The sequence below is a fragment of the Aquarana catesbeiana genome, linkage group LG02 (assembly GCF_042186555.1).
Source record: "Aquarana catesbeiana isolate 2022-GZ linkage group LG02, ASM4218655v1, whole genome shotgun sequence".
In the NCBI taxonomy this organism is placed as follows: domain Eukaryota; kingdom Metazoa; phylum Chordata; class Amphibia; order Anura; family Ranidae; genus Aquarana; species Aquarana catesbeiana.
In genome coordinates this window covers 118,365,681-118,392,585 of record NC_133325.1, presented here as the reverse complement: position 1 = coordinate 118,392,585, position 26,905 = coordinate 118,365,681, and the positions used below count along the sequence as shown (strand labels likewise).

The 26,905-nt window shown below is 45.1% G+C and overlaps 1 protein-coding gene across 3 annotated transcripts in view; it reads right to left on the bottom strand.

Annotated features, from left to right (window-relative positions):
• LNX2 (ligand of numb-protein X 2) overlaps positions 1-4,480 on the bottom strand; it is a 241,317-nt gene extending 236,837 nt beyond the window's left edge. For all 3 annotated transcript variants that reach the window (XM_073613387.1, XM_073613386.1, XM_073613388.1), the window contains exon 1: positions 4,305-4,480. The gene's annotated coding sequence lies outside the window, so the exon portion shown is untranslated. The remainder of the gene's footprint in view (positions 1-4,304) is intronic.
• Positions 4,481-26,905: the final 22,425 nt, after the last annotated feature.

The following is a 26,905-nucleotide window of genomic DNA, read 5'->3' as shown; positions in this document are numbered from 1 at the left end:
CGGCGCATAAGGACCCCCCTCCTGCGCAGTAGGATCCGGCGGAAATAGCCGAAGGTGAATAGGTGAAAATCAGCTGTACACGGCGCCTGTAAGAGGGCCCCTCGCGGGCTCGCTTCGCTCCCCACGCTTCGGGTATGGCCTCGCTTCGCTCGGCTCTTTTTTATTCCCCCTCTAGGTCCACTTGGATGGTGGGGAAGGAACCTGGACCTAGGGCGCAGGCGCCGTGTACAGCTGATTGAACATTTTGAGCTTCGGCTATCTCCGGCGGCTGATAGTAGTTCGTACTGCGCAGGCGCCGCGCCTGCGCAGTACAGGGGGGGGTCCTTACCCGCCGAGGGAACTTTCTCGGCAAGACACCGGCAATATATCACCAGGACTCATGTCACAGCATTTATAAAAAGGGTTTTTCTTGTTACTGGTACCCTAGGCATAAATGGGCATTTAACCCCTGCAGTGCGAGAGGAGTCCCACTGTAAGGGAAAATGTTTTCCTTTCCAAAGTCCAACTTTAAGAGCCAGTTCACACCAGAACGCAGTGCACTGTTTGCATTTCCCAACACCACATTCCAAATACACTGCACTCGTGATCTGCAGCAGGTGTCAGTGTTAACGACACCCCAAACGCAGGTCACAAATGCAATGCGTTTGCCTGCACCGGATCACATGGTACAGTAGAACCATGCAATCCGGTTGCTGTGTGTTTTGTGAAACAGTGCATGCACTACCTTTGCTGTAATCCGGGGCGATTTCAGCCCATTCAAATGAATGGACAGAAATCGCACTTCACCCATTCGCATGTGAATCGCACAGGAACGCACAGCATGGTTTATGTTTTGAATCGGCTCTAAAGGGTTAATTCCCCTTTTCAGAAGAATTGAAAAGACGTACACCCTACACCCTTCCCAGTCCCCAGTACACTTACCTACATGAGTTATACAGTTTCACTATCCACACAGCCCTGTGCAACAGTTCTGGGGTTTGAAAGCTGTGCTGTTCTTTCTCGTCTTCCCATATGGATCTCTGCTCTGATCCATCCCGGTGTCCCAAGGGAAAGAGGAAGAGCAGAATGGCTTTCAAACCCGAGGACTGCTACACAGGGCTCTGTGGATGGTGAAAATGTATAACCTACAGAGGTAAGTATAGCAGGAAGTGGGGGGTGGGTAGGGAGGGTGAAGGGTGTTAGTTCATCTTTACAGAAACTATATATAAAAAAATAAAAATGAGGACTAAAGCTGAACTCCTGGATAAGCAAATATTGTCTACCTACAAGAGTCATGTGCATTCCTACTGGAATCTTAGTGAACTTTGTTAATTTCTTCCAGATCTGTGCAGTAATCCGGAGTAAAAACTTTGCTTCTGTGCAGGAGCTTAAAGTGGTTGTAAAGGCAGGACATTTTTTACTTTAATGCATGCCCCATAATAAGGTAAAAAATGTCCCAGCAGTTGTATAGCCCCCCCCCCAGTCCTATTTCGATTTCTCTCACAGGACACAGAGGCAGCAGTGGGAGCCATTGGCTCTTGCTGTTGCCAATCAAATCCTGTGAGGAGAGAGCAGGTGGTGGGGCTGAGCCGGACTGTGTGTGTCTAGGGACACATACAGCCTGGCTCAGAAGCAAGTCTGCAGGTGTGCCACCATAGGAAACGACTTCCTATGGGGGTGCACAGAGAAGAGGAGGAGCTAAGAGTGTTGGTGAGGGACACCAGAAGAGGAGGATCGGGCCGCTCTTTGCAATGCCACATAACAAGTTTATTATTATTATTTTTTTAAAAACTGTACGTGCACAACCACATTTAGGCTGGGTTCACATATGAGCACAAAGCGGCTCAAAGCAGGAGTCCGGTGTGTCCTCGTTCACCGTTTCAGGTCTAATTTAAGCCCGCATTTTTGGCCTTTTTCGGACCTCAAACAGACCAAAAGACGCACAGGACCTGGTGCAAATTGCACAGGAGGCCCCTGCTGAGATGTGTGAACTGGCTCCATAGAAAACCAGTCACAGTCTAGTGTAAACTCAGCCTTAAGGATAAGTTCACCTTTATGAAAAAAAATTAAAAATGCACAGATTGTTTCAGGAAAAAAAGAAAGTGCATTTATTTATTTTTTTTGGCGCCTGCAGAGCATTTCACCCACGATTAGGTTATTGCAGGTGCAATGTCAAAATGTCAAGCTCTTAGAGACACTGTCTACAATTCTGTGCCCATACCTCTATATGGACTGTCAGTTTCAGAGCTGTAGTGTGAATGGACTACAAGCACGCTAATCAGAACACTAGAAGTCCACTGAAACTACAAGTCCGTCTGCTGGGATGGCCAATGGGACTTGTAGCCTATTTATTCACAGATCCCCGTGAATGAATGATGAGTGAACGAAGTCTTACACAGCTGTGCCAATTTCAAATGCGACAGCGGCCATGGGGGAGAGGAACCCCCACTCGCTGTTACAGGAAAGGGGGATCTAAGCCCCCCGTTCACCCCGATGTGACTTGTCATTCGAATTGACAATTCAAAATTGCATGACAAGTCGCACCCTACTGTCGGCAATGGAACCATTCAGATCGCTGCGACTCCGACTTTGCGGTGCCGCACCAGTTTCCTGCACTATTTTTTGCGATTTCTAGTGCGACTTGCATAGACATCGGTGCACGAAGTGGCACAGATGTCAGTTAAGTAGCACCTAAAATCATGCTGATCTGCTACTTTGTAATTGTGCTACGTCAACCAGGGCTTAGGTGGAGAGTAGACTTTGCTTGGACATGTTATATTCTAAATATGGGTGAAACATGTAACATGTTCAAAAGATGAATCTATCCTTGCGTGGGTGCTCGACCTGTGGCCCTCCTTGCAATGCCTCGTGGGATTTGTAATTTCACAACAGCTGGAGGAGGACACAGGTTGAGCACCAATGCTAATGTAACAAAGACCGCTCACTGCTGCTCTCTCCCCTTGTGCAGGGTGACTGGTCTTGCTCCACCCCCTCCTGTAGTTCTCTGCAGATAGCCTGTAGTGGGTGGAGCCTGCTGGGCCCCTCCCACAGCTCTGCTCTCTGCACAGGCTATGTACCGCACAGTGATGATGTCCACACTACTTTTACAAGGTAACACCTGGATCTGCAAACTCATTCTGTGCACACAAAGTCGACTGAAACCTTTGTGGCGATTGAGGAATCTATTTAAATGTACGTTTTTCGTGCCCGGAGCTCAGCCTTAAATTCAGTTTTACAACGGAAAACACTGGGCAATGCAGCACAGAAAGTTTGACGTCGGCCTCAGAGCCGGCCAACATAAATGTTTCCGTAAGTCAGATGAGTTTTGGCAGCCGCCTTCCCCCTAATCTGCAGCAGGGTATACACCTCAGCCACCAATCCTGCGAGCCCCCCTCGTGAGCACCCCGGGACCAGCAGCTGCCACATCTCATCTTACAGGAGGAGAAAGCGAATCCTTTCTGTGGTTTTCACACACGGGAGGGGGTGAAGATTTAACCCCTTCGTTGCAGCATCACTGTGCCACACGCTGTGGGTCAAGTCAGTCCAACAGAAGGGAGGGTGGGGATGGGGATGATAAACCGGCTTAGCCGTGTGTCTTTTCCCACTCATTTCATCAGCATATCTCATTGGAACACTTGATTATCACTTGTTAATCATACCACTAATACAGCGCCAGCAATTCCCCCCCCTAGGGGGGCTGCTTCTGAACACCGCACAAGCTATGTGTTGCAGGTACCCACTGCATCAAAGGGGGATGCTGGCTACAGCGCCTAGAGACCACAACAAAAGAATTCAATTAGGAATGACGGCTTCCCAGAGTACCGGGGTGACATCCAGTGCCAATCAATAAAGGGTGGGGGGGGTCATTTAACGCTGGGTGTCCCAGGCTGGCTCTGCCAGTCTTATGCAATCAGCTGGACACTTTGCCATAGGAGCAGCATGCATGTCCAGCACAATGATGCTTCTTCTATGTGCTGCAGCTCTGGCTCCATTGCATGCTTCTGTCCTGGAGATTCCTGTCCTGGAGAGTCCAAGGATCCATGGAACTTTGCAATGCACCAAGCCAGGCTGATGACAATGTCTGCCCCATGTATGGTGTCACTGTACCCTATGAAAGTTCACTCAGACCAGGCACAGTCCACATTCAGGACTGTCACATCTTCAGGAACAAATCCCAGCTGTGGCTACAGACAGGAAGATAGGTGACTGTTTTATCCATCTGATGAGCAGCAGCCCAGCCCAATGTCACAGAACCCCCCCCCCCCCCCCCCATGACATCAATCAGCCCCCTACACCCCCACCCCCACAGAGAAAAGTTCACTCACCCCAGTGTCTGCAGTCCTCAGAGCTCAATGCATGTCCTAGCAGCACTGTCCAGTGTCCTGGTCTCCTAATACAAGAGGTGACAGCCCCCCTCCTTCCTCTCCTATCACTGCTGCTGCTGATCACACTCTCCTGCCAGGGCTCCGCTGCAGCTCAGCCCAGACTATGGTTACCGGGGAAACCCACACACCCGCCCCCTCCCACTCTACAAAGCCGCCGTGCTTGTGAATGACAGCGACCAACAGCCAATCAGCGTGTCCCGGGGCGCTATGGGCCGCTCCTGCAGTAGCTGTAGCCTGGTGAAGTGACAGGTTAGGGCTCAGAGGAGCAGTCATTGAGGAGAGTGCATTTCTGTGATGTCATCTGTTATGGTGCATGCCTTCCTTACCTCTACACTACAGATCTACCTGAATGCTGGACTCATTGCATGGTGACAATGGCCAGCCTATGGAGAGATTGCTCACACTGTACAAAGCTGAGTATTTGTAGGATCTATCCATTCATAGCCATGAGCTGCACACAGCCAGGGTTAGATGTGCATTAATACTCAGTGCTTAGCCATGACAGCTGGGGTGAAATTGATTTTTTTTCTTCTTAGATGATGTAGGCAGCCATGCAGGACCACTGGGCTAGTAATGGGGGATGGGGAATGGAAAAGGCTAGCCTGTCTGCTTTATTACTACCGTCTTCTCCTAAGGCTGCGTTCTCACTTTAATATTTCACGAACAAGCACAAAATTGTGTAAATTCGTGCTTGTTTACAAATTGCGTACAAAACACGAATTGCGCTTGCAATGCTATTTATTGTTACAGGGGAACTAGAGTTGCACTGTCACAAGCTGCGCTTTGTTGCAAAAGAGGCATGCAATGTCTCTTCTGCAATAAAATACAATTAGCTGCCTGCTCGCTGTCTTGTCCGGCTTGCATAGGCATGCGCACAGGGTGTGGTGGTGTGCCTGGGCACACCCTAATCACCCTGTGCAGTACAGATTCCCCTGCCTGACATCAGTCTCTGCCCTACTTACACCATCCTCTGCCCTACTGGGACTGTCCTCTGCCCTACTGACACTGTCCTCTGCTCTACTGACACTGTCCTCTGCTCTACTGACACTGTCCTCTGCCCTACTGACACTGTCCTCTGCCCTACTGGGACTGTCCTCTGCCCTACTGACACTGTCCTCTGCCCTACTGACACTGTCCTCTGCCCTACTGGGACTGTCCTCTGCCCTACTGACACTGTCCTCTGCCCTACTGATACTGTCCTCTGCCCTACTGACACTGTCCTCTACCCTACTGACACTGTCCTCTGCTCTACTGACACTGTCCTCTGCCCTACTGACACTGTCCTCTGCCCTACTGACACTGTCCTCTGCTCTACTGACACTGTCCTCTGCCCTACTGGGACTGTCCTCTGCTCTACTGACACTGTCCTCTGCTCTACAGACACCATCCTCTGCCCTACTGACACTGTCCTCTTCCCTACTGACACTGTCCTCTGATCTACTGACACTGTCCTCTGCCCTACTGACACTGTCCTCTTCCCTACTAACACTGTCCTCTGATCTACTGACACTGTCCTCTGCTCTACAGACACCATCCTCTGCCCTACTGACACTGTCCTCTTCCCTACTAACACTGTCCTCTGATCTACTGACACTGTCCTCTGCCCTACTGACACTGTCCTCTGCCCTACTTACACGGTCCTCTGCCCTACTGACACTGTCCTCTGCCCTACTGGCACTGTCCTCTGCTCTACTGACACTGTCCTCTGCCCTACTGACACTGTCCTCTGCTCTACTGACACTGTCCTCTGACCTACTTACATTGTCCTCTACCCTACTGACACTGTCCTCTGCTCTACAGACACCATCCTCTGCCCTACTGACACTGTCCTCTGCTCTACAGACACCATCCTCTGCCCTACTGACACTGTCCTCTGACCTACTTACATTGTCCTCTGCCCTACTGGCACTGTCCTCTGCCCTACTTACACGGTCCTCTGCCCTACTGGGACTGTCCTCTGCCTTACTGACACTGTCCTCTGCCCTACTGGCACTGTCCTCTGCTCTACTGACACTGTCCTCTGCCCTACTGACACTGTCCTCTGCTCTACTGACACTGTCCTCTGACCTACTGACACCATCCTCTGCCCTACTGACACTGTCCTCTGACCTACTTACATTGTCCTCTGCCCTACTAACACTGTCCTCTGACCTACTTACATTGTCCTCTGCCCTACTGGCACTGTCCTCTGCCCTACTGACACTGTCCTCTGCTCTACAGACACCATCCTCTGCCCTACTGACACTGTCCTCTGCCCTACTGACACTGTCCTCTGCTTTACTGACACTGTGCTCTGCCCTACTTACACTGCCCTCTGCCCTACTGACACCGTCCTCTGCCCGACTGACACCGTCCTCTGCTTTACTGACACCGTCCTCTGCATTACTGACACCGTCCTCTGCTTTACTGACACTGTCCTCTACCCTTCTGACACTGTCCTCTGCCCTACTGACACTGTTCTCTGCTTTACTGACACTGTCCTCTGCCCTACTGACACTGTTCTCTGCCTTACTGACACTGTTCTCTGCCCTACTGACACTATCCTCTGTCCTACTGACACTGTCCTCTGCTTTACTGACACTGTCCTCTGCTTTACTGACACTGTCCTCTGCTCTACTGACACTGTCCTCTGACCTACTTACATTGTCCTCTGCCCTACTGGCACTGTCCTCTGCCCTACTGACACTGTCCTCTGCTCTACAGACACCATCCTCTGCCCTACTGACACTGTCCTCTGACCTACTTACATTGTCCTCTGCCCTACTGGCACTGTCCTCTGCCCTACTGACACTGTCCTCTGACCTACTTACATTGTCCTCTGCCCTACTGGCACTGTCCTCTGCCCTACTGACACTGTCCTCTGCTCTACTGACACTGTCCTCTGACCTACTTACATTGTCCTCTGCCCTACTGACACTGTCCTCTGCTCTACTGACACTGTCCTCTGACCTACTTACATTGTCCTCTGCCCTACTGACACTGTCCTCTGCTCTACAGACACCATCCTCTGCCCTACTGACACTGTCCTCTGACCTACTTACATTGTCCTCTGCCCTACTGGCACTGTCCTCTGCCCTACTGGCACTGTCCTCTGCCCTACTGACACTGTCCTCTGCTCTACAGACACCATCCTCTGCCCTACTGACACTGTCTTCTGCTTTACTGACACTGTGCTCTGCCCTACTTACACTGCCCTCTGCCCGACTGACATCGTCCTCTGCTTTACTGACACTGTCCTCTGCATTACTGACACCGTCCTCTGCTTTACTGACACTGTCCTCTGCCCTTCTGACACTGTCCTCTGCCCTACTGACACTGTTCTCTGCTTTACTGACACTGTCCTCTGCTCTACTGACACTGTCCTCTGCCCTACTGACACTGTTCTCTACTTTACTGACACTGTCCTCTGCTCTACTGACACTGTCCTCTGCCCTACTGACACTGTCCTCTGCCCTACTGACACTGTCCTCTGCTTTACTGACACTGTCCTCTGCCCTACTGACAAGGTCCACTGCTCTACTGACTGACACCATCCACTGTCCTACTGACACAGCCACTGCTCTCCTTACACCATCCTCTACCCTACTCCCAAAGTCTTCTGCCCTGCTGACATAGTCCACTGCACTACTGACTGACACATCCACTGTCCTACTGACACGTTCACTGATTTACTGATTCTGTCCATGTTTTAATACATTTTAAAATGTTTACATTTATTTATAAGAGTTTGTGTTTGTGTGTGTGTGTGTGTATATATATATATATATATATATATATATATATATATATATATATATATAAAATATTACCAAAAGTATTGGGACACCTGCCTTTACACGCACATGAACTGTTGGCCCACCCTTTGCAGCTATAACAGTTTCAACTCTTCTGGGAAGTCTGTCCACAAGGTTTAGGAGTGTGTCTATGGGAATGTTTGACCAATCTTCCAGAGGCGCATTTGTGAGCTCAGGCACCAATCTTGGATTAGAAGACCTGGCTCGCAATCTCCACTCTAATTCATTCCAAAGGTGTTCTATCGGGTTGAGGTCAGGAATCTGTGCAGGCCAGTCAAGTTCCTCTACCCCAAACTCGCTCTTCCATGTCTTTATGGACCTTGCTTTTGTTTAAATTAAAAGTCAACAGTGTGATGCGCTGCAAATGGTGCATTGGCACTGCTGTAATCCCACCGCACAACAACTGCTGTGTTCTACAGCATGGGAAAGCTTTTAGTACATACTGGCTTTTCCTGTACCATATGCAGCTTTAGATTATGCAGAGGCTTTAGGCCCCCTGTTCACACTATGACACACGACAGAAGACTGCACGTTTATGTGTGGTTCTTGCTACACTTATAGGGCAGCCTATTTATTTCTATGATGCACAACAAATCAAAGTAGCTCATGCAGCTTTTTTGTGTGTTGAGTCTCATGCATTTTTTTTTTTTTTTGTGGCAAACGCACGTCTTTTTTTTCTGCGCTTGGGGTGGCAAAGTGGAGCTAAACTTACATTTCTTTCTATGGTCCCCTTCCCTTGCCAGTATCTTTTTCTGAGTGCCAGTCTTCAGCCGTCTTCATTGGCTGGCACGGGATGATGTCAGACAGAGACCGTCCAGGCGATGTAAGCTGAACTGCGTATGCACAGCTCAGTTTACATGCCAGCATAGGTGTGGACAGCCTATTGCATCAGGATGTGCACCCCAAAGCTCGTGTGTGTGTGTGTGTGTGTGTGTGTATATATATATATATATATATATATATATATATATACACATTCTACTTTATTGAAAGATTTATTGAAAAGCTTTATTGAAAGATGTCACACAGGGACATTTAAAGTGGTTCTAAAGGCTTAAAGTGGTTGTGAAAGCAGAAGGTTTTTTTACCTACATGCATTGTAGTCATTATGGTAAAAAAACCTTCTGTATGCAGCTTCTTCCGCCAGCCACGCCCCCATTCCTTAACCCGATCCCTATCTAGCGATGTGCACGAGAGCTGAGACTCTCTTGGCTCTCTGCCTCCTTATTGGCTGAATAACATCACTATCAGTCACAGCCAGTAAGGAGGGAGTGGGGGGAGGGGCCAAGCTGTGTTCTGTGTGTCCTATGGACACACAGAGTGGAGCTTGGGAGCGAGTAAGCACAAGTGCCCCCATAGCAATCAGCTTGTTATGAGGGCTTTTTTTTTGGGGGGGGGGGGGGGCAGGAGTACCCACAGGGGACGTGAGAAGAGGAGGATCGAGGCTGCTCTGTGCAAAACCACTGCACAGAGCAGGTGGGTATAACACATTTGTTATTTGTAAAGAAGAACACCATCTTTCCACAGACGTTACATAGTCCCTCCCATGCTATGTCCCTCACTAACCTGTAAGGCCGCTGGATGTGTGGTATAAACTGTATGTAGCTGCGGCCAGCTGAGACTGTAAACACTGTTTTATTATGTGGACCAATAACATGTATGTGTATATAGATGAAATTGTGGGTCATACTACCACTATTAATTATTGCTTTTACCCTATCAGTCATGGTCCTATTGTGTTTCAATAAATTGCTATATTTATATTATTGATGTCTGGCTATCCCTGAGACTATGTACCTTATACATGTGTAGGTGTATTTGGGATCCTGAAGGGTTTTACGACCATCAACACTTATTTGTATTTTATGGTCCTACTGAATATATTTAAGCAATTATATCATTATTAGCTGTTTGTCCCCGAGACTGCATGCTTCATATAAAGTCCCAACTGCCCCCAATTGTTTCCCTTCCTCCCCCATGTTTTCTCTAGTTTTGTAACTATACCTATTGCAGGTCCTCCATAAACAACACTCACCCACAATCAAAGCTCAGAGGTAAAACATACCTGTATTAAAGCCCTTACTTGGGATAGAGCTTGTGTCCTGCCATGGTCCATGTATTCCAGAAACCGGAAGGTGCACATGTAGCAAATATAAGAATGAATATTAAAAAAAATGTCAACAATATTTAAAAATTAAGTTAGGTATTAGCTGAAATAATATTCAGAGGTGAAAATGTTTTTATCATTTCAATGTTCAAGAAAAGAAATCAGGACACAACAATAAAAGAACAGTCGGATTTTCCGATGGGAAATGTTGGATGTGAGCTTATTGGCGGTAAGTCTGACCGTGTGTATGCTCCATCGGACATTTGTTGTCGGACTTTCCGCCAACAAATGTTGGCTAGCAGGTTCTCAAATTTTCTGCCAACAAATGTTTGTTTTCGGACTTTCCGATCGTGTGTACACAAGTCCATTGCAGAAAACTCTACGCATGCTCGGAATCAAGGATGAGCCGAAAGCATTCGGTCTTGTAAAACTAGCATTCGTAATAGAGATATCACGTACGTCTTGTAAGTCACTATGTTCGTAATTGTTGGCCAACATTTGTGTGACCGTGTGTATGCAAGACAAGTTGGAGCCAACTTGTCAGCCTCAGTGGCTATCACCCATAGAATGACATATACAAATCAAAAGCACATAGTCCAAACTGAAATGTGTGTCGCATTAGATGGACCAGGTCAGACAAAAACATCAAATCCGGTTCATAATGCAAGTAACAGAAGAGCATAATGGTGAAAACAGATAAAGCTAAAAACATAGCATGGACCATTATCTAATGCAACTTAGTGGACAACCTGAAGTCGACCTGGCATGGTATAAATAGATAAAATGAATATCTCTTGCACAGGGGAAAAAAAAAAGAGAAAAGGAAATGAAAAGAAGAAACCAGGAGGAGAAATAGAAAAGAGGGAAGAGAAAGGGAGAGGGGAATGGGAAGAGTAGAAAGGGGACAGACTGCAAGGACCTGTTAAGTCAAGAGAGGTATCGCATTAGTAATTACATGGCATGGAAGAGGGGAGAACTAGTAGGAGAGATATCAGAAATAAGGTGCCGCAGAACTGCACTGCGGGAAGTCTAAATTAGGGGAGGGCTGAGGATGTACTTGCTGGAGTTGAGAGCATGTCTGTGAGGGTGTCAGAGGAAGAAAAGTGGATCGAAACATACCATAGAACTTTGTATTTGGCATAAGTATCATTATCAAGAGCCAACATTTCCTCCATGCGCATTATGTCATTCACAGTAGAAACCCACAGAGATAACGGAGGAGTAGTTTCAGTCTTTCAAAATAGAAGGATGAGCTGTCGCGCGGCGGACAAACAGAAAACATAGAAGGCTCTGTTTCTGGGATGTCACAGAGCCAGGTAGCATAGAAAGGAGAGCAATTGCCGGGATGGGTGTTAGAGGCTCCTCATAGATTTTTCAAATACCTGAGTCCAGAAGGGGTGTATCTTCTCACATTCCCACCAGATATGCAGGTATGTACCCAAAGATCAGCCACAACACCAGCAGGAGGCGGGGGTAAAAATCTTATGCAATGTCGGTGGATCCCTATACCACTGGGACAGGATCTTGAAGTTTTTTTCCTGGGAGCAGCAGGAAATGGTAGACTTATGTGTGAAATGGAATGAAGTCTGCCAGTATGCCTTGGAAAACTCCTCTCCCATGTCCGCGAACCATGTCCTTGTGTAAGTTGGCAAATCATTGTGCGTTAGTGCATGCATTAAGCAATAAGGGGAGGAGAGTAGATGTCTAGGTAACTCATGGAGGGAGCACAGCCATTCAAATTCAGCATAATGGTGATGTGTATGATAGGAGAGAAATGGCTGTTTAGAAAAGGACGACAGGTGGAGGGTTGTAAGCCAGTCTCGTGGTCCTGCAGGTAGGACCGGGGTTCCATGTTGGAGGTGTACAAACATGTTCACTATTGGCCAGGAAGAGCGTAAAAAATTAGCCCACTGTAGGGACCCCCACACCCAGGGGGAAGGCAGGGGAGGGGTCAGAAGAGAGGACAGAGCATAGCCCCTCTTGTACCACAATCGGAGGGCAGCTATTGTCAACAGGGAAGAGAAGTATAGGCGTTGAAGGTCTCGACTGTATCCCCAAAGAAGGGCTCGAAGGTCGACCGGGGCCAGATCTTGTTCGATCATAATAGAAGCCTTAGTGAACGGGCGAGGGAGCCATTCAAAAGTGCATGTCATAATTATAGCTTCATAGTAAAGTTCATAATCTGGTAAACCTGTCCCCCCCGGAGCTTCAGTAAAGTGAGTAATTTGTTTTTGACCCTAGAAAGACCAGGATTCCAGATGAAGTGAATAGATAGAGACCTCAAGGAAATGAAAAAAGATTTAGGGACCAAAATAGGTATAGTTTGAAATAGATATAACAATTTGGGGAGGGTGTCCATCTTTAGAGTATAAATGCGTCCAAACCAGGGTAAAGAGGAGCCTTCCCATGAGTCCAAATCCTTCCTAATACGAGAGAGAAGAGGAACATAGTTCAGCGCATAAAGGTCAGACAAGTTGGAGGGGATTCTAACTCCAAAATAAGAAATGCCCTTGGTTTTCCATTGAAAAGAGAAGTTTAGCGCCAGTGGTGGCCTAGTCTACAGGGGTGCCGGCAAAGACACGTTACGGGTTTCTGTTTTGGAAATATTACGTTTACAGTTACTAAAAGACCCGAATCTCTGGAATTCATGAAAAAGTGAAGGAAGGGATGTATGGGGGTGTTGGACATAGACCAAGAGATCATCCGTGTAAAGAGATACTTTATGATGGGAGGAAGGAGTCTGGATGCCCTGGATGGAGTTGTTCTGACCAATGGCACATGCAAGGTGTTCTGTAACAATAACAAATAGGAGAGTAAGGGGACAACCCTGACTTGTGCCATTAGACATATCAAACGACTCTGAGGAGGTACCATTCACTAGAACGGAAGCAGAAGACTGAGAGTAGAGGGATAAAAGGAGCACCTAACCCTTATTGCTCTAAAGTAAGGCACAAGAATTGGACATGGACTCTGTGTACACCTGGACTGGGAGTGCATGTGGACTGTGAGGGCACGTGGCTGTGAGGGCATGTGGACTGCTAGAAGCTAGTTGTTAGTTAATTTGGACAGAGTATAACCCCCAATCCCCATTAAATTAGTGGGTACGATGCTCGGTGGGTGTGGAGATGCGACTCGGTGTACATCTTGCGGCATGTATGCGTTCCCTGATCATCTGATTGAGGGCGAATACTGCTGTGCAAAATGTAAGCACATTGTTTCCCTGGAAGCCCAGGTTCTGAATCTAGGGAAGCAACTGTCAACACTGAGAAGTCCCTCCATACTAAAGGAGAGTTGGGATCGTACCAGGCAGGTCTCGGCAGGGGTCAGCACAGAGGCGGGTGAAGATAAAGAGGGGCAGGCACCAAAGCAGAGTAGATGAGTGACAGTCAGGAAGGATAGAGGGGAAAGAGTCAGGGAGGCCGGTTCTGGGCTGGAACATCCCAATAAGTAAGCCCAGTAACATTGGTGAAACCAGTCAGGGACCAGCACTGCTGGAGCTGAGTGACTCCCCTAGCTGCCAGGGGAATAACTCATCCAATGAGGGTGGGAGTAAAGCCAAGGGAAAAGAAAAGACAGATTCTGGTAGTAGGGGACTAAATTCTTAGAAGGACAGAGAGGGCAATCTGTCACAAAGACCTGAAGCGCCGAACTGTATGTTGTCTACCGGGCGCTCGGGTTCGGCACATCACGGATCTGGTGGACAGATTACTGGGAGGCGCTGGGGAAGACCCGTCTGTCATGGTGCACCTTGGCACCAATGACAAAGTCAGAGGAAGATGGAGTGTCCTAAAATACGATTTTAGGGACTTGGGAGCTAAACTGAGGAATAGAACCTCCAAGGTAGTATTCTCAGAAATACTACTGGTACCTCGAGCCACACCAGAAAGGCAGAGAAAGATTAGGGAAGTAAACAAGTGGCTGAGGAGCTGGTGTAGAAAGGAGGGGTTTGGGTTCCTGGAGAACTGGGGTGACTTCTCAGTTGGTCACCAGCTCTATAGAAGGGACTGACTGCATCTAAATGGGGAAGGTGCAGATCTGCTGGTAGTGAAGATGGCTGAAAAGTTAGGGGGGCTTTTAAACTAGGCGATGGGGGGGGGGGGGTCCAGAGGTAGAGATAGTCTGTGCAGAACATATTCCAGAATGTAGTATTGGGGGCATTAGTGGTAGGTTGACTAAAGCACCTAAACCCGGGATGGGATAGTAACAAGTCCTATCTGCAATCCCAGAGCACCCAATAAGGAGATAGTATGCGACCGATCTAAACTATGTGGCATGTTCATCAATGCAAGGAGTCTGGCGGACAAGATGGGAGACCTAGAACTACTGTTTTAAGAGGAGGATTTAGATTTTGTATGAATTACAGAGACTTGGTTCGACAGCTCTCATGATTGTCTGGCAACCATTTAAGGGTATTTCCTATATCGCAGGGATAGAGAGGGTAAAAAAGCGGGAGGGGTATGCCTGTATATCAAAAATTATGTACAAGTGAATGTGAGAGATGACATCACTAAGGGAGCAAGGGAGGTGGTGGAATCCTTATGGGTAGAGCTACAAAGGGAGGAAACTAAGGGAAAAGTAATGCTCGGAGTATGCTATAGGCCCCCTAACCAAAGGGAGGAGGCAGAGGCAGACCTATCACAATTTGGATTAGCGGCAAGAATGGGAAGTGTCATTATAATGGGGGATTTTAATTATCCGGAGATAGACTGAGTGGAAGGAACTGCACATTCAACTAAGGCTCGCCAGTTCCTAAATGTGTTGTAGGACAATTTCATGGGTCAGATGGTAAGTGCACCAACTAGAAACAAAGCGTTACTAGACCTACTGATTACCAACAATACAGATCTGATCACGGATGTGGAAATACGGGGAAACAGCAATCACAGTTCAATTAGTTTTAGTATAAATCACACAAATAGGAAACATAAGGGGAATACAAAGACACTGAATTTCAAAAGAGCCAATTTCCCTAAACTATGATCCTTGCTAGAAGATAATAATTGTGATAAAATCTTAGGAACAAAGAACACGAAGGAAAAATGGATATGCTTTAAGAGCATATTAAGTAAGGGCATTAGCCAGTGCATCCCAATGTGAAATACATTTTAAAGAGCTAATAAAAGTCCCGGGTGGCTTAAATCCAATGTAAAAATGCATATAAAAGCAAAGGAGAAGGCCTTCACAAAACACAAGGCTGAGGGATAATCATCAGCATTCCAACTTTACAAAGAATGCAACAAGAAATGTATGGGTGCAATCAGGGTGGCTAAGAACATGAAAGGCACATAGCGGAGGAGAGTAAAAAAAATCCCAAGAAATTATTTAAGTACATAAATAGTAAGAAAGGGAGGTCAGATCATATTGGCCCCATAAAGAATGATGAAGGGAATCTGGTTACTAAAAAATGGGGAGTACTTGGAATGGTCCGGGGTGGAAAGTGGGGTCCCCCAGGGTTCTGTCCTGGGACCAATCCTATTGAATGTATTCATAAATGACCTACTGAGCTAAGCAGAGTAATGACTTCTCCGCAGGATGTGGAAACCTTGCAAGAAGATCTGCACAAATTAATGGGGTGAGCAACTACATGGCAAATGAGGTTTAATGTAGAAAAATGTAAAATAATGCATTTGGGTGGCAAAAATATGAATGCAATCTACTCACTAGGGGGAGAACCTCTGGGGGAATCTAGGATGGAAAAGGACCTGGGGGTCCTAGTAGATGACAGGCTCAGCAATGGCATGCAATGCCAAGCTGCTGCAAGCAAAGCAAACAGAATATTGGCATGCATTAAAAAGGGGATTAACTCCAGAGATAAAACGATAATTCTCCCACTCTACAAGACTCTGGTCTGGCCGCACCTGGAAAGGAATGTGCTGGAACTGGAGAGAGTCCAGAGAAGGGCAACAAAACTAATAAAGGTTCTGGAGGACCTTAGTTATGAGGAAAGGTTGCGAGCACTGAACTTGTTCTCTCTGGAGAGGAGATGCTTGAGAGGGGATATGATTTCAATGTACAAATACCGTACTGGTGACCCCACAATAGGGATAAAACTTTTCCAGGAAAGGGAATTTAATAAGACACACAGCCATTCACTTAAATGAGAAGAAAAGCGGTTTAACCTTAAACTCCATAGAGGGTTCTTTACTGTAAGAGCGACAAGGATGTGGAGTTCTCTTCCACAGGCAGTGGTTTCAGCGGGGAGCATCGATAATTTCAAAAATATATTAGATAAGCACCTGAGCGACCACAACATACAGGGATATACAATGTAATACTGACATATAATCACACACATAGTTTGGACATGATGGACTTGTGTCTTTTTTCAACCTCGCCTACTATGTAACTATGTAAGAATTGCCAATTAACCCTATCAAACACCTTTTCGGCATTGAATGATCAAAGATATGCTTTCAGATTATGCTGTTGAATGTAGGAGATAATGTGGATCGGTTTGGTCATATTGTCCAATGCCTAACAGCCTGTCGAATTGATCCTGAAATAATATTTTTTTTTGTAAATCTTTTTATTTATTTCCTTAATACACCAGACAAAACCAAACAGAACAACACATCATACACATTGGGCCAAAATAGTAAAAAATAGTAATGCAGATTCAAGATCCAATCACATTACAAAGTAGCCATCAAATCAAAAATAAAGAATAAAAAGAGTAAATTAATTAACAAAAAAAAAATTAACTGGGCTGTGGTCTAAGCCACACTATTTGTCAAGTTAGATATCCATCCACACCAGTATAGCAAAACATAGAGCATAGACACATAGGAGAAGAGGGTTTCTTCCAATGTAAAGCAATAGATTTTCTCGCATAAAATAATGTAATATTAGCAAACACTCGCTCAGACACTGTAGGAAGAATAGCCTTCACCAGGCCTAACAAACATACAGACATTGAGACCGGCAAAGGAGCGGAGGTAATAGAATTCAACAGATCTAACACTCCCACCCAAAAAAAACTATATATGGACAGGTCCAGAAGATGTGTGTGAGAGCCACGCCACACCTCCAACACTCAAAAGAACACGCAGGATTTATCTTTTGAAGAAGTCTGTGTGGCTGATATATGCTCTATGTACCAATTTAAACTGGATCATGCGGTCTCTCAAGGATACCCAAGATCGCAGAGGAAGAAATAATATTTAATCAAAAATTAAAGTGTTACTAAACCCAGGACCCTGCATTCACTATATCTGGTCTTTCTCAGTACACAGAACATGGAAATGCAATTATTTTAGTAAATATAAACTGCTAAATACATTTTTTTATCAGCAGTATATAGCAGTCTTGTGACTTTTATCAGTGCCTGGCCAAGCACTGGTTAAAGCTTGTAGGAGGAGTTTTCATTCTCCTCTGCCTTATGAGGCTGCATGACCCCTGACCCTCTGTCTGGACAGTGCTGATTGGCCCTGTGCTGATCACATGCACCCTCCCCAAAAAAACTCTCTATCAATACACACAAAACTGAGCATATGCAGAGTGCCCCCAAGGCTCTGTTCTATCAGGAGATGGGTTGGGGACTGTGGAAGAAGGGGATGATCAGAGAAGATAGGATAAAACCACCTTTTTTACACAATGCGGAAGATTAACCCCTTAGGTTCCACAGTGAGTATAACAAGCATGCTTTACTGTGTATACAGACTGATTTTACTGTTGTGGTTTTAGTAACATTTTAAGGCTGGAGCTTCAGTCTTCAATTCTTGGGTAAGAAGCATAGGAGTGACAAATTTGAGGAAAAGTCCCTGGGAGTGACCGTCTACAGAGTATAGATCCAATAAGACTTCCTTTGTAACAGAACATGGTTTCTGTCACCTCAACAAAGAACACTTTCAATAAAAATCTCTCAGGGATCATGAATCTGATGCTGGGACTCAACAAAATGAACAGCCACAGGCTTGTCACGATTAGTTGACTTCTGCAGACAGTAACACTCAAGGTCCACCTGAATGTCACTCCTGTGCTTATGAAATCTGCATATAAAGGAACCCATTATTCTACTGATATGATCTATGGAACAAGGACATTTAAATAAATGTAACAGGAATACATTCTGTATTCCTTTATATGATTTATGAGCCACCACAAAATTGTAACTGTTCCATGTCTGATGTCTGCAAAATACCATGCACTGCTCCTTTGTCCTTACATGCTATTTTTGTGTTTTTGTTATTAAAAGCAATTGTAATACTTCAGAACATGGTAAATTTGACCTGTATGAGGATTTGTGAATGTGGAACCATATATAAGATCACTACAATTGATATACTTATACAACATTTTTTCCAGTAAAGTAGAAATGGCACAAACAAGTTACAATGTTTTTATTTCTCCCTCTATGTATGTTTATGAGATTTCTTAACCTCAGTACACAGGTTCCTTCCTGTCATTAAAGGAGAAGTCCAGCCTGAGCTTTTTAGGCTGGGTTTCTCCTAAGGGTCACAGGAGTGCAATTCGTCTTGCATTCTTGTGACCCGTTTTCAGCAGAGAGCGGTCTGAAGTCTGCTCTCCGCTGATGCTACTGCACTCAGTCGAGGCAGCGCGTCATCCCGACTTCTGGATCTGGAAGTCTGGATCCACCAGCTCCCCGCCCCTCCACTGCTCAGCGCTCCAATGAGTGTGGAGGAGCAGAGCAGGAGAGATGCTGACTGACACACACAGATCCTCGTTCTGGCCCCCTACAGTTAGAACACGCTCAGGGAACACATTTAACCCCTTGATCGCCCCCCAGTGTTAACCCCCTCCCTGCCATTGACATTTATACAGTAATCAGTGGCTATTTTTAGCTCTGATCGCTGAATAGATGTCAGTGGTCCCAAAAAAGTGTCAAAATTGTCTGATCGCAATGTCCCAGTCCCAATAAAAATCGCAGATCGCCTCCATTACTAGTAAAAAAAAATAAAATAATAAAAATGCCCTAAATCTATCCCCCATTTTGTAGATGGTATAAATTTTGCGCAACCCAATGCAATATATATTGCGATTTTTTTTAACAAAAATATGTAGAAGAATATTTATCGAACTAAACTGTGCAGAAAATCGTTTTTTTTTTTTTTTTTTTTTAATTTTGGGTATTTATTATAGCAAAAAGTAAAAAATATTGTATTTTTTTCAGGGGGGGGGGGGCCCCACGCCATTTTTTTTTTTTAATTCTGGCGCGTGGTTCCCCTTAATACCCATACAAGACCTGAAGGGCCTGGTATAGAATTTGGGGGGACCCCCATGCATTTTTTTTTTTTTAAATTTTGGTTGGGGGTTCCCCTTAATATTCATACCATACCATGGACTGTGGGGGAATCCCATGCCGTTTTTTTTCAATGACTTTTATGTATATTGCAGAGACCCGACAATTCATTAATAGCCACGAGTACTTTTAAATGACTTTTTTTTCCTTTAGAAATGTCATTTTGCTCTCGGACTGTTCTAAACACGGAAACACGCGCCACTTTACAGGCATACTATAGACACCCCCCCAGGTATGAAATTTAAAGGAATATTTCACTTTTATTGTTTCATTTTAAGCATTATTAAAATTACTGCTCCCAAAAAAACGCCCCTTTTTAAAACTTTTTTGTGCATTGATCCATGTCCCCTGGAGCTGGACCCAGGTCCCTAAACACTTTTTATGACAATAACTTGCATATTAACCTTTAAAATTAGCACTTTAGATTTCTCCCATAGACTTTTAAAGGGTGTTCTGCGGCTTTTGAATTTGCCGTGAACGCCCCAAATTGTTCACTATTCAGCGAACGGGCGAACAGTCAATGTTCGAGTTGAACTCATGTTTGACCCGAACATAAAGCCCATCCCTAGTCACGATACATGGATGATGAATAAAAATGTCCCCCCGGCCCCCCAAAAAAAAGGTTTGTGAAGGATGATGCTGTTGAACTGCTCATGACAGTACCACTTATCTGCAAAAAATTCTGTCCTCAAGCTTGAAAAAAATATTTATTTAGGACCAATCTTATGCAGCAATTGGAGTTGGTCTTACAGATATTCATTACCTTTCACAGAGAACATTGTATTCTTTCAAAAAAGACCTTCACCTTGCCAAAACAAGAATGGCTATAGTCACGCTTGTTTGGGCATCATCCGGGGTCAGCATCTACTTCTTGGTCTTAGATTACTGCCCTAAAATTATGCATTTTTTATGCCAATGTGGCAGCTTTTATGTTCATGGCTTTGCACTAATTCACATAAAGATGCCCCATCTCTACTGCCCTGCACCTTGTGAGTTGCCAAAAACTTGAATGTGATATATTCTGAATTATCATTATGGGGTAGACTGAGGAGGAGCTTCCACTGCCTGCAGCAGACTGATGATGTAATTTTCTCAGATTCCACCTCTAGGATAGGCATTAAGAAACGGTATTCAAATACAATCACTTGACTAGGGTTCAAGAACTGTTTCATTATGAAAGAGTTTTTTTTTTTATCATCAGCATCCTAACCCTAAACCTCAACCGAATCCTATTTCCCAATGTAAATTTAACCCTAAAGTTTAATCTAATCCAGTCCCTCAACCTAACCACGGAGAATATATTTTACCTTCAACTTCAACATCTCAATCTAATCCTTTATACCTACAGTGTCTATAAAGAAAAAAATAATCACTTGAAGGTTTTCGTATGTTATTGTCATAGAACATTAAAGGGGTTGTAAACCCTTGTGTTTTTTCACCTTAATGCATTCTATGCATTAAGGTGAAAAAACTTCTGACACTGACCGACCCCTAGCCCCCCCCCCCCGTTTTACTCACCGGAGCCCATTTGTTCCCTCGGCAGAGACATGCTGTACCTCTCTGCCTGGGGTTCTTGGCTCTTGATTGGATAGATTGATAGCAGCGCAGCCATTGGCTCCCGCTGCTGTCAATCAAATCCAATGACGCGGGCGCCGGGGGGGCGGGACTGAGTCCGGCATTCTGTGTCTATGCACGCAAATGCTGGACTCGGGAGCGCGCCCGCAAGGTAACCCCCAGGGAGAGCCCTTCTTTGTTTACCGATGTGAGGAAGAGCCGGCAAGCACCGCCGGGGGGGGGGGGGGCCCAGAAGACAAGGTTCGGGGCCACACTGTGCAAAACGAACTGCACAGTAGAGGTAAGTATGATATGTTTGTTATTTAAAATTTAAAAAGCGAGGGTTTACAGCCCCTTTAACTCACAATGGATCTATTTTCTTTTTTTTAACTCTGATTAACAGAAAGATTCTTTTGTATCAAAGTCAAAACATTAGGGTTGATTTACTAAAACTGGAGAGTGCAAAATCTGGTGTAGCTGTGCATGGTAGCCAATCAGCTTCTACCTTCATCTTGTTTAATTAAGCTTTGACAAAAAGCCTGGAAGCGGATTGGTTACTATGCAGGGCTGCCCCAGATTTTGCACTCTACAGTTTCAGTGAACCAACCCCGTTGTGTTTTACATTAATTACACTAAAAAAACAGTAAGATTAAATAAATATACCCCTCTTTTAACCCCTTGCCACCCAGCCCCGGAATCCCTTTAACAGGATTTTTACGCCCAGGGGACACTTGATTTGCTGTCACAGTGATCACATAATTGGAAGCTGGTCCTGCCAGCTTCCAATCATTAATAGAGACCAAAAGCTGTCTTTGGCAGTGAGGGCACTTTCAGAACAGAATGCTCATCCATTCATGAACGCATATGTGCAGCTTGTGGGCGTAAATGCCACCTCTTTGCCACCATATATATCTATTACTTGGGTGACAAAAGGTTAACCTTGTTAGTATTAAAGTGGTTGTTAAACCACTGTCATATCTTTATATAATCCTGTATGACTCTGTCTCTGTGTTTATAAAAAAAAAGCCATCTAAACCTGAATTTAGAGTGCCACCCAGCACTCATGTGGCCGGCTCTCCCCTCTCCTAATTTGACAGCTAGAAAATCCCCCGCTGATGTCAGTTGGGAGGAGAGGACAAGAGAGAAGAAAGGCGGCTGATCACGTGAGCGCTGAGTGGCGCTCTGAAATCAGGTATAGATGGCATTTTTTTTATAAAACACAGAAATGGGCACACGGGATTAGGAAACACACAGGATTATATAAAGCATTAAAAGTTATTTCATTAGCAGGAAGGAAGGGGCGGGCACTGTCATGAGCTGACAGGCAGGGGAGGGGGGAGAGGACAGTGGGAGAGCAGAGAGGAGAGCTGCGGATGACGGAGGCACGTAAACTGACCGCAGTGTTAGGGCTCAGCAGCCATGTTAAACCGTGGTCAGTTTACAGGAGGGAGGGCAGAACCAGGCAGGATCAGCCAGGTATTTCAGGTGATACAGGGAGCCAAGTGACATAGCACAAGCACTGTGCTGTATACCATGCTTTAAAGGAACAGGATCTTTTTCATTTTTTGGGTAACATACGCTTTAACTTTAAATGTTACGCGGACTTGGAATTCCATGTAAAAACAGTTAATTCACAAGTATAAATCTGGGGCAACCATTTTTTCTATAGTACTGCGAGCACTGACTAACTCTCAGGGGGCAAAAGCTATGGTGGCCTAATTTCTATGTGCAAGAGTGGAGGGAAGATCAGCAAATTTCTGTTCACCAATCATCCCATTTTATTGTGAACCTAGAAGAAAAAAACAAACACTCCACTGTAGACAGAGGACCCAGATGAAGTATCTGTGTATGTTACATAGATACACATAACTTATAATATTGAAAAAGACACCAGTCTATCCAGTTCAACTTATGTATGTGTGATTTTTATTCTATAACAAATTTCTATAGCCCTTTAAATTCTGCTTCCTGAAGAAGAAATCCAAAAGCTTCTTGCAGTTGTCGACACTCTCAGCTAGTACCACTTCCTGGGGGAGGCGCCAACACATTTTACCTGCTCTAACAGTAAAGCACTCTTGCCGCAATCTAAGGTTAAACCTTCTTTCTTCTAACCTCAAATCATGGCTGTGTGTCCTCTTCAGGGACTTTAGAGTAAGCAGCCATGCTGAACAATAAAGTTGACTTTACCCTTTGTAGGTGGTGTGTGGCTTCAGAACTTTGCTGACAGGTGTGTGTAAGGAACAGACCCTGGATGAGTGAGCACCTGTAAGTTGGAGCTGAGGATTGCAGAGGTCTTAAGAGCATCCTCTTCTTTTGTGGAAAAATGTTTCGCCAGCAAAACAATGTTGCTGCTTTGACAAGAGCTTGCCCACACACCAGCCACCAGGTGTAAAAAAAGGGCTCCTGGGAGATGTAGTTCTGGTGGATGTCAATAGGAACTAAGCTGCCGTCAGCTACCCCTGCAAAAAATTGTATAAGCCTGGTGGTAATATCACAGGAAAAAAAGCTTTTATTGTCTACAGGAACAAAGTAAAAGAAAATAAATAATGCTGGAGTATGCTATAGTCTAGAGGGAAGGGGAGAGGGAGGTTTGCGGGTGTTTAGATAATGCCTGGACATGCACTTTAGATCCACTGTGATACAATGCTTTATGAAAAAACATGAAAACTTACAAGGCAGTAAATATTTTCACTGGCACTGTAACATAACTTTATGTTTGTGCCAAAAGTATACTAAGCTTATGTAATACTGTATGTGAGCAACCAAAATGCTGGTGCCTACATACAATACTTTATGAAATCAGCACCAAAATAAGCTAGAAAAAAATGCCATAAATTAAGAGGTAAAATGATACTTCTGTTGCCTGCATTTCTTCAGTCTGGTCAATATACTGTCTTCTCGAGCGTGAAGACTTGGTACACAGGTCTCTGTGTGCGTTCGAGGAAAAATCCTTACCCACTGTGCCTTGGCTCACTCAATAGTAATCTAATAATACTAACAGACTTGTATTCACAGGAGAGCCACAGCCAATTAATCATTAATTTACTGTCTGTAAATCAACTACTTAAGCATAAGGTCTGTAAGATGGTAACAAAACTCAGTTCTGTTTCCCCATAGGTGCTTTGCTTCTGCAGTTCAAACATGTATGATACTATATATATATATATATATATATATATATATATATATATATATATATATATATATATATATACTGTATCTTCCCCACAAGATATTTGTTGTACATATTATACAGGCAACCAGCTACACAGTGGAATCACATACATGTAAGCTGTTATATCTACTAAAAAATATGAAAGTCTGTTCAGCCACTCTTATGATCCAGGGGTTCTTGCCATTGCATAATTCCTGCCACTGATGCCAATGATGGGGCACTATTCTCCCTACTGATACCAACAATAGGGCCTTATTCCTCTAAATTTTCTACTCCAAAATAACAAACAAGATATGTGGAGTCATAAATGAAAGGGGTTGTAAACCCTCAAGGTTTTTCACCTTAATGCATTCTATGCATTAAAGCGTTTGTTAACCTCCCCCTCCCCCCCAAAAAATTGATCCTGCCCCTTTTTAAGCATGTTATATGACACAGTGCTTGTCGTGTGTCATTTGGCCGCCTGTAACACCTAAAAAAACTGTCTGATCGTGCTAGTTTCTCCCCTTTCCTCTGTAAACTGACCACGTTAATCATGGCTGCTGAGCCCTAACACCGTGGGCAGTTTGCGTGCCTCTGTTATCCACAGCCTTCTGTCCTCTGTCTCCTTTGTCTCTTGTGTCTTCCTTCCCCCTCCCCTACCTTCCTGTCAGCTAATGACAATGCTGCCCCCTCCGCTCCTGCTGCTCAAATAACTCTAACCTGTATGCACCCTCCATGCATTTTTTTAATAAATCACACACAGAGGGGGGACACTGCATAAGGCGACAGCACGGATGGTGCATACTTGTTAGTGTGGCTTAACAACCATTTTAAGGTGAAAAAACCTTCTGTGATGCAGCAGCCCCCCAGAGCCCCCCTTTTACTTACCTGAACCTGGTCTTTCCAGTGACGGGGAAGAGCACACCAGCTCCAGCCGGTGTCTCGGGTCCTGATTGGATAGATTGATAGCAGCGCAGCCATTGGCTCCCGCTGCTGTCAATCAAATCCAATGACGGAGGAGCTAGGAGGGTGGGCCAAGTCCTGCTATCTGTGTCAATGGATGCAGAAGCAGGACATGGGAGCATGCCTGTACATGTGCCCAGAGGGAGAGCAGCTTTCCAACGGGGCACTCGAGAAGAGGAGGAGCCAGGAGGGCCGCTGAGGGACACCAGAAGAGAAGGATCGAGGCCACTCTGTGCAAAACCAAGAGAGGAGGTAAGTATGACATGTTTGTTCATTTTGTTTTTTAAACAAACCTTTACATATCCTTTAAAGGGGTTGTAAAGGTAATTTTATTTTTTTTAAAAAAATAACTAACATGTCATACTTACCTTCACTGTGCAGCTCGTTCTGCACAGAGTGGCCCTGAACCTGCTCTTCTGGGGTCCCTCGGTGGCTGTTTCAGCTCCTCCCCGCAAGAAATAACCACCTTAATGCGAGCTCCCTCGCATGGTGGTTAGTTGTTGCGGGCGCGCTCCCGTGATACAGCCGGCGGCTATAGCCGCTCGCTGTATCACTCGGCCCCGCCCCCCGGCGCGCCGCGTCATCGGATGTGATTGACAGCAGCGCGAGCCAATGGCTGCGCTGCTTTCAATCCATCCACTGCAGCCAATCAGCAACCAGGCTGAGCTGCAATAGAGATGACGAGAACGAGCAGCGGAGATTCGAGGTGTCAGGTAAGTAAAACGGGGGGGCTGGGGGCGGCGGTATTGTCAAAAGTTTTTTCACCTCAATGCATATAATGCATTAAGGTGAAAAAATTTTTACCTTTACAACCCCTTTAAAGCATATCATAATATTTCCATGAGGGCATAAAGAAAGTACGTCCTCAGTCCTGAAGAAGCGGATAAACCACGTAGACTGAATGGGACATAATATTTTAGGTTACTTTCAGTTTTTGAGACAGTGCTGCTGTATTTTAAAGAAAATCTTTTAGTTTTTTTGTAATTTATATACAAAAAAGTGCACGTTTTAGCTGACAATATGCTTTTTTGTGGTCAATTAATAATTCCTGAGGTGCATCTTTAAAGTCCAGTTACACACTTCTATTGCGTCACATTTTCTACTTCCATTGGCTGACACCTGATCACGTGGTAAGGGGTCAGGATCGACCTCCTACTCCGATCTGTGATCCAGCGAGTCTCATAGACTCACTGATCACAGAGCGTGCCGCAGAGCCTACAGGACGCGCGCAGGCCGCTCGGGCACGGGAGGATGTCAATAGACGCAAAGCAGGTCCGCGCTGTAGCCGTCAATTGGCTATAGCGCGGATCTGAAGTAGTTAAAGCAAAAGGTGGTACAACAAAATACTGATACAAGGGCTGTGATCCTTTTTCCAACTCTGTTTTTTACTTTTCTTTATTTTTCCTGACATGTTGGTGTTATATCTTTCACTTGGATGTTATAAGTTGCACTAGTAAATACAGCTGGATAAAACAAAACCTGTGTCTGTCTTCATTTCAGGTTGCAAAGCAACACAATGTGATTATTTTAAAGGGGTAGGATTCTTTTCTATACCTACTATATAAGACCTCGCCCTTGGTTTAAATTATTAGACGACTGCTGCACCTGAAAAATACTAAATACCTGACTTTAGAAATGTATAGGTGAGCTGGCATTTTCTCTATTGAATTCCTGTGGGTTAAAATATGTTGCAGCTGTGGCTTTTGGACA